The following is a 7,261-nucleotide window of genomic DNA, read 5'->3' on the forward strand; positions in this document are numbered from 1 at the left end:
GTGAGAGCCCAGGAGGGGAGCAAACCCAAGCAGCGTTGCCTGCTGGGGCGGGGGGCAGGCAGGCTGTTTGGTGAAGATGCAGGATGCTCTGGGCAAGACAGGCCTCTGCTCTAGACCATGCACTTCAGAGAGCCCCACGCTGGCCCTCTTCTAGCCATAACCCTCCCCATAGGGCAAGGAATCCTTGGGGCCAAGAGGATATGCCCATCTAAGGCCTGTGACCACCTCTCTACGCTGTAAGTCAGGTCACCAGGAAGCTGCAATTCTCTGCTCAACTGGCCCCAAGCTGGTTCTAGTGTCTGTGTAGGCGTCCATCCCAGCACACTCTTTAAAGATGGCCTGTGACTCTGGCGGGTGTGGACAGAGCTTGGACATGTGGGCGGGAAGTGCTCGTGCGTGGGCGAGGTCCCTCAAGGGTGAGACAGAACCCAAGGTGGGAAGAGGTGGGGATCGGGCTGGGGGCTAGAAGTCATCTCTCCCCACAGCTCTGTGTGCCAGAGCAGAGCTCCAAGGAGCCCGAGAATTCAAACGGAAACTTTCCAGGCTTATGACGGCGCGTTTGTCAAGGGTAGAGTCTATTTTCTATCTCGCAGTTTGTTAGCTCCATTTATAACGTTGAACTCTCTTGCTCCTGGCCCTGTAAGTGTCAGGGATGGGCCCCAGTGAAGGTAGCGGTGAGAGCAGGCTCCCAAGGTGTCCCTGAAGCAGGCCAAGTGTGTACCTTCAGCCCACCAGGCACAGGGTCAGTGAGGTGGGCGGGCAGAACCAGGTAACCCGCCAAGGCCCCGGGGAACCCTCCTTGTCTTCCGGGATGAGAATGATGGAGACAAGGCTGCTGACTAGCTGCCCCCTTAGATGCTTAGACTCCTGACCTTTGACTATGAGCTTGACCTCACCTTTGACCCACTGCTCTCCTCCCTTATCATCTGGTGCTTTGGTCTCTTCCCATTCCTCATCTTCTCCCTTGTGTGTCCCCCACCTCTGCCCCAACACAGACGCACCATGAAGTTGCACAGTGACTTTCAGGAGGGAGCAGGCCACCGTTCTGGGGGATTCCATGCCATGATGGAGACCTCTGTCCCACTTGGCTGGGTTAGTGGTGCTGCTGGAGGGGGGAGGCAGACAGGAGAGTCCATGTCTGTGATTTCCAAATGTGCTTGATATTGGCAGACAGTGGGAGGAAGGGAGGGAGTGTGAGAAATCCCTTCCTACATTTATCAGAAACATTCCTGGGGCGCCTGGGGGCTCAGTCAGTTAAGCATCCATCTTTGGATCAAGTCATAATCTCGAGGTTCATAAGTTCGAGCCTTGTACTGGGCTCTTCACTGTCAGAGCAGAGCCCTCTTTGGACCCTCTGTCCCCCTCCCTCTGCCTCTCCCCTGCTCATGCTCTCTCTCTCTCTGTCTCTGTCTCTCTCAAAGTAAACATTAAAAAGGAGAGAAAGAAACCAAACATTCTTTTGGAGGCCTTTCTTGTATCTCAATCTCTCTCTGTATCTCTACCATCTCTCTATCTCTCTATTGATCTGTCTCTGTATCCATATCATCTCTCTGTTTATCTCTTCCTTTTGAACCAAATGTGGGGTTTTTAACATGTTCATTGACTGCCTACTATATTCTAGGCTTTATGCCATGTTATTACCTTATTTAATCCTCAACAGAACCCTGGGAAGTATTATCCCCATTTTATCAATGGGGAAAACTGAGACTTTCTGAGTGAAACAACCAACCTTAAGTCAGATAGCTCAGAAACGGTTGAGTTGGGCCCTAAGTCCATATTACCTGACTTGCCATTTTATGCTTTTGTGCCATTTCCACTGAGGGAAGATTATCCTTAGGTGCTTTTTTTTTTTCAATCAGAAACTGTTTTTTTTTTCCCCCCAATCAGGAAAGAGAAATGCTACCTTCAGTGTTTGCTTATCTCTCTCCAGCAGCGTTCCCAGGGGTCCTGGTCTCGGCTTCCAGGATCAGCGCAGCTTGCGGTGCTGCCGGCTGACCCAGCCCATCTGCTCCCAGAGCGCCTGGCCCCCCCCCCGCCCCTGGCTGGTGTCTGCGGCTGTCTGTCTGGGCGTGCCCGGCAGTCAGACTGCAGAGGCTGGCTTCCACCAAGTGCCAGAAGCTGCGAGAACAGCTGTTTGACATTCCCTGCTGCTTTTTAAAACCAAACAACAACCAACAAAGAGGTTGAATGAAATGCAGAAAATACCCTTGTTTTCATGTGGATGAGGATATTTTTACTCAGAGAACATTTATTTTCCTTCTGCCTTGCTCTCTTCCCTATTTACCTACCCAATCATTTCCCTGCCTGCCTGTCTCTCTCTACCCTTTCCTTCTCTCTTCTTCCTCCCTCCCCACTTCCCTCCCTTCCTCCCTCCCTTCTTCCCTCCCTTCCTTTTTTCCTTCTGTTAAAAAAAATCTAACAGCTTTTGTTTCTGTGTTTTTTTTCCCACCTAAGTTTTCTTCTCTCCAAGGACACTCTTTAACTATTTCTCTTTGTTCTTCACTTTTCACATCTATGATTTGTATATTAATCTGTCTCTCTAGCTTTGGTACATAGTGTCCCACGTGTACAGTTTTATACATTCCAGGGCTAGTTTTACGGTATCCGAGGCGTCTTCGGTTAGCCTAAGGTGAAGGCAAGGAGTTCAAAACAAAATGAACCCAGTCCTTTCCCCCAACCATCATGTGACTTAGATAAATAAAAGTGTGCATAAAAGCACAGGGTGTCTGGCAGAGACTGACAGTGACCTCTGGCCACTTCCAGCACCTCCACCCATAGGAAGCTTGGGAGTTGTTTTCATTTTTAGACTTTAACTTTGGGACTGGGGCCCCGCTCCCCACTGTGGCTAGCATCCCGTCCAGCACAAACTCTTTCCGTCCAGTGAGAGGAGTTCCAGATTTCTAGATGTATGCAGAGTGAAATATATGCACCTGGTGGCTCAGTAGGTTACGTGTCTGACTTTGGCTCAGGTCCTGATCTCGCAGTTTGTGGGTTTGAACCCACATCGGGCTCTGTGCTGACAGCTCAGAGCCTGGAGCCTGCTTCAGATTCTGTGTCTCCCTCTCTGTCTCTCCGCACTTGCACTCTCTTTCAAAAATAAACATTAAAAAAATAAAAAAGAAAAGAAAAAGGTAAACCACAAACACTCAGCTGACCATGTTTAATGTTCAAGATGGACTTTTATGCCCCTTGGCCAACCTTGATCCTTGGAATCACTGGGCCCTTCCTCTGGGTACCAGGTCCTAACTTGTAAGCAAATGATCTGCCCTTTTGGAGTCCATTTAAGTCCTCTTGAACATTTTCTCCTATGTCTGTGGTGTCTCTTAAATTCTACCAAGGCCCTGTCCCCTATCCCCTGGCTCCCTCATCATTCCCTTTTGTTTTAGATTCTCTCACACAGAGCTGTGCCCTCCCATTGGTATTTTCCTGGTCTCCCACTGCAATGTGTTCTCTATGCTTTTTCATCCATTGTTCTAGATTTCCTTTCTAAGAAACTCCCTTTCTCCTCCTCCTTTTGTACTTCCCTCTGTCTTATCCATCAGGCCTCCCCATGGGGCTTGGTTGAATCTCATTGAATGCTACCGCTCATTGGCATTCTAGAGTTGCACACATGTCATTGTGTGCATAAGATGGTTTTGGGTCTGCAATGGAGGAGAGATACCGAGAGTGCTGTCTGAAAGGGAGGTCAAAGACTCCCGGTGGCCATGTGTCTTTGTTCTTATTCTGTGGGGGGAAGGGCATCCCCAGGAGGAGAAGAGGGCATCAGGGGTCTCTAAACTGGCCAATGGAAGAGGCCTGGTTACCCAGGTTTAGGGGTGGGACCATCTACACCTTCTACTGAATCTGGAAACGTGATTAACCCTGTACCCATCATGCTGGGTTTTGCTGACTTCCTATTCCTGGAGACTGTCCTGTCAGGAGATGGTGGGGTCAGAACTGTAACCAGAGTGGGATTGGAGACCTGTGGCTTTTTCTTTAGCTTTATCACCTTTCCAATTCCAGCCAAGAATGTGTCTTGATTCCAAAACACACTCTGCAACAATGTGTTAGGTCTATTCTGGTTTCTGCATTGATTCACAATGAATAAAAATTAAGCTGGTACTCAATTTTATGGACTCTTGTAAAAAAAAAAAAACTCCATTTCTCCTCTTTGAGCTTTAACTAGATAGTGCCTGGGGGCCAAAGGCAACTTGTAATTAACATCTTAACTACTGCAGAGAGAGGAACCCTGGTAATTGCCCAGCACCCTAGTCTTAGCCTTCCCTTACCCCGCAGCATGTATCCAAGCCCCATCTTTTAGGACTCCCTTCAAGACTCATTTTCATTATAGAGCCTTCCCTGGCCATCGGGCACTCATAGTCTGACTCCCAGCTGTGTGCCAAAATACGAAACCCCTCCACCCAGGTTACCCAGTGTTAGTCATGACCTTTCCGTGAATATGCTTTTTCTTGCTACTAGGTTCTTCAGATAAGTAACTTGAGGATAGGAAAACCATCTCAAGGGGTTCTTACCAATATGTGACTTTCTTTCTATTTTAATGGATTCTCAGGTATGAATGAAGGAGAGAAGTGAGAGAGATAAAGCACTAAGTAGAGGTTACTCACATCGCTTACACAGCATGGAGGGAGCCACTGTCCCAGGGGGTGGGGGGTGGGGAATGATTCCCAAGCATTAGTGATCCTCGGACTCACTCAGCAGCTGGTAGAAAGTGCAGACTCCCAGCCCTATTGCCTCAGAGTTTCCCAGGGATTCTGATGCCCGATTAAGATGGAAGAACAATCACCCGCCCAACCCCCGCCCCACAGGCAAAACCAGCTCTACAGACAGGAAATGCCACATGAATTTTTTAAAATGTTCCTTTTTTTTTTAAGAAACAAAATGAATGTTGAAAAAAAATACAAGTGAAATACGTCCTGAGAACATAGACGCAGACACACACATACCAATAAAAATTGTAACTAACAAAAATACTCATAAATGTCAAATGAGAAATTGGTTGTTAATTTGAGCTGGTAGGTTTAATTCATTTGAACCTTAGGTTTATCTTCAGCTCTCGCCTGTTTGCTTTTGACCTTCCTACCTGTTTTCCAGCAATCTGTTGTTTCTGTAATTTTGCTCATTAGCTTGGATTTTACAGTGTCTGGGTCAGGCTTCCTCACTTTGGGTTTTCAGGACTCTGTCCTGCCTTCCACCTGCTGACTGGGCGCCTGTCTTGATGACCCTCTCGCTCAACTGCTTTAATCAGGGCATAAGAGAGCAGAATTACACATTTTAAATAGTCTCATAATTCCGTACACTTATTTAAAAATCCAAAGTATAAAGTAAACCAATACTGTATGGCTTATCCCGCCTCCCAATTGACTTAAAATATCCTTTAGATTTTGGAGACAAGATTAGAAAGCCATCCTCAGAAATGGGAAAAAAAAGAAAAAGAGGATGAGTTTAGAATACACATAACTAACCCACTCTGAGTTTGTCAATGTATTTCCAGTGAGTTTAGACCAATTTGAAGATCTCCTCAAGAAACAAGGATGTCTCCCACGTCTTCCCAAATTAAAATGTGATGTGGAGCAAAGTCGTGTAATTGATTGTAACATGTTTACGACGACGTTGGCCAACAGGAATGTGGATACTGTCCTGAGTCCAGATAAAGAGGAACCCCAGATAAAACTTCTTTTCTAGCACATGCACCTGCCATCGCATCTCCTTTGTAGGCATGTTCTTAGACTAGAGAAAGGTGGTGCTCAAATAGAGCGTATGTTCCCGAGCAGGCCACCATTCCTAATAGAACATTTCAAAATTCAGATTCTATACTTGGCTTCTTAACCTGGCCCAGTGAGTTTTAATCGGTTGACACTTTGTCTCAGATTTCCTGTTCCTTCCTAGTACCTTCTGTTCTGAGATTGGCCTTTGAAACGAGTTTCAATTTAAAAAGTCAAATTCATAGAAACAGGGAGCAGTGTGGCGGTAGCCCAGAGGAAGCAGGCACAGGTTGGTCAAAGTGTGTAAACTTCCAGTTAGAAGGTGAATAAGCCCTGAGGATCTAAGATACAGCACGGTGTCTACGGTTAATAATATTGTTCTGCATCCTTGAAATTTGCCATTGGAACATTTTCAGCATTCTCTGCAGGAAAAGGGGGAAAAAGGAACTATGTGAGGTGGTGGATGTTAATTAACTTGACGGTGGAGAGCATTTTACAATGTATACATATCAAATCATCATGTTGTACACTTTAAATACATTACAACTTTATTTGTTAATTGCCCCTCAGTAAAGCTGATGCTCTTGGAGACAGAGCTTTAGTATCTCCTAAGAGCTTCAGCTCCCTTTGCCCTGTCCCTCGCCTGCCAAACAGAGACACCCTCCTTGGAGACAGGAAGACAGGCAGGCAGCTTTTACATTCAGTTCCAGAAATGCAAACCTCTTGAGAGCTGAAAATGTCCTTGGGTCCCCCCGAGGAGGGAATGCAAGAAGAGCCCCATTTGGAGGCAGGTGTTGGCCACCCCTCAGCATGAACAACCTTCTATGGACCTTCTCTCCACCCCCAGTCATTAAACAGCTTCCAGAGACTGAGGAACTTGTACGTCTGATCAGAAGAAGAGAAGCCAAAGGGACGCTGGCCAGCCAGATAATAAAATAATAGCAAGTAACACGTCTAAGGTCACACTGCTAGTAAATAGCAGAAAGGGCTTCCAACTCTGTCTGATTTTTGACCAGTATGTTATACTACGTGCTGTGCTGGGCACGGGAGAGAGGAGCTGACATCCAGGTTGTGACACTCTGGGAGTTAGCACTCTGGATGCTGGGCTTAGAGCACCATTACCCATCCAGGCCTCAAGGGATGCCGGGCTGAGGTTGCTGAAACACTCCCTATCTGGTCAGGTTGGCTCGGGGGACCAAGAAGTCCCGATGTCCTCCAGTGCCTGGGGCCCATCTAGGAAGGATTCAAGCTGGTGGCCTCTTCATGCCCTCACTTCACTTTAACTTTGTACATAACAGCTGCCCCTTACGGATGTGTAATTTGATTGATGGAAACCTGAAGTTCAAAATCCCAAGGACAGTGCCAAACTGTCTGACGAATGACAATCGGTAGAAGAGGAGGAAGCAGGCTAGGGGGCTGGTCTTGAAGCTATTTTGTTTGGTAAGTCCTGGCTTCACTTCAGATAGTCTGTCTGGGGATAGCCTGAGGGTTGTTGGAGATCTAGGGAGACAGTTTCCTCTCTCAAGCTATTCCCTGGTCTGACAGTGCTGTTACCTGGA

The sequence above is a fragment of the Suricata suricatta genome, chromosome 8, assembly GCF_006229205.1.
Source record: "Suricata suricatta isolate VVHF042 chromosome 8, meerkat_22Aug2017_6uvM2_HiC, whole genome shotgun sequence".
NCBI lineage: Eukaryota > Metazoa > Chordata > Mammalia > Carnivora > Herpestidae > Suricata > Suricata suricatta.